The following is a 1,641-nucleotide window of genomic DNA, read 5'->3' on the forward strand; positions in this document are numbered from 1 at the left end:
ATCGGATGCGACAGAGCATGTAGGCCAGCCGGACCAATTCACCACGTCTCTGTCTCTTGTTTCTCTGTTTCTCTATTTCTCTCTCTGTCTGTCTCTCTTTGTCCCTGTCTGTCTGTCTGTCTGTCTGTCTGTCTCTCTCTCTCTCTCTCTCTCTCTCTCTGTTTGAATTCTCTCTCCCGCCCGCCCACCCGCCCGCCCGCCAGCCTGCACTCCCTCCCTCCGTTTCCTCTTGACTTGCCAGTCAATCCTGGGGCTTGAGCTACTGGTGCTCCAACACACAACGGTCCCACTCCGAGCCTGCCTGCCTGCCTGCCTGCCTGCCTATGCATGGGCCCCATACTCCAACGAGGCACATCATCATCCCCACCCCACCCCTTCTCTGAAAAGAAGGCAGTCTCTCTAGGGGCCAGCCAGCCTGGGCCTGGAAGAGAAGGACATAAGGCCAGTTTTCTCAGTCAGTCCGTGCGTGGTTTTTTTTTCATGCATTTCATGAGAGAAAACTGCAATTCACAAAACCACCACTAGATGGCGCGCGTTCGCCGTCGACAAGGTGGATGGGGCGGTGGGAGGGGCAAAACACCGGTCGGGTCAGTCACTCACTCAGTCAGTCAGTCCTCACCTACCCGGTAGTGGGTAGTGAGAGTTCTGACATACACATACATATAGGTTGTTATAATTCATTATTATCGTCATTTGCTTTTCCTTTTTCCTTTTGGCCAGTCCTGGGGCTTGGGCTCCGGGCCTGAGCACTGTCCCTTTATGCTCAAGGTCACTGCTCTACCACTCGAGCCCCTTCTGGCTTGTTCTGTTTAGGTGGTACTGAGGAATTGAACCCAGGGCTTCAAGCACGCTAAGACACATTCCCAGCCCAGTCCACCTCTGGGATTTTTTTTTTCTCCTGTCACCATAATGAGTCTGCACCGGGTTCTGCCCGCCCGGAACCAGAGGTACAGTACTGTCCTCTGCGAGCTCGTGCTCTTGCATGACACGGTAGTACTAATTCAGCCCCGAGGAAATCTTCACTAGGGCATTTTCCCCCAAGTCCACCTCCACTTCTGGCGTTTTGGGTGACACATCGAGATGAAGAGTCTCAAATGGACTTTCCTTCCCGGGCTGGCTATGAACCACTATCCTCAGGTCTCAGCCCCCTCGCTCAGCACCTCAGACGGATGATGGGCAGTGAGCCACTGCTGCCACCGGCACCACCCGGCCGGTGAGCCTTTGCCTGGGGTTTTTCTTTACCGACCGGCCGAAAGGTTTCGTGCCCTACCTGTCTTATGGATAAGTTTGCTCTGTTTTCGGTCTTATTTTTGTCCTCATGGATATCCTTCTTTCCCAAGGAAAAGGGGCCTCGGCTCGGGGAGAGAGTCAATTCCTGAGGCCAGACAATCCATAGGAGGAACTTTCTGCCACAGTGTGGTGTGGGGTGGTGTGTTGTGGTGTGGTGTGTTGTGGTGTGGTGTGGTGTGGTGTGGTGTGGTGTGGCAGCTCAGATATCACAAGGACTGCCATCTTGTGTGCAGGATACCCGGGGAGGGGAACTGTGGGGTGGGGGTGAGCAGAGGCATTTTCTCCTTCCGGAAACCAGATGATGATTGAATAAAATTAGCCATCCATCCTTGAGACATTCTCAAGGAGGTG

Source organism: Dipodomys spectabilis, unplaced genomic scaffold, assembly GCF_019054845.1.
Source record: "Dipodomys spectabilis isolate Male_0828 unplaced genomic scaffold, ASM1905484v1 ptg000451l, whole genome shotgun sequence".
Lineage (NCBI taxonomy): Eukaryota > Metazoa > Chordata > Mammalia > Rodentia > Heteromyidae > Dipodomys > Dipodomys spectabilis.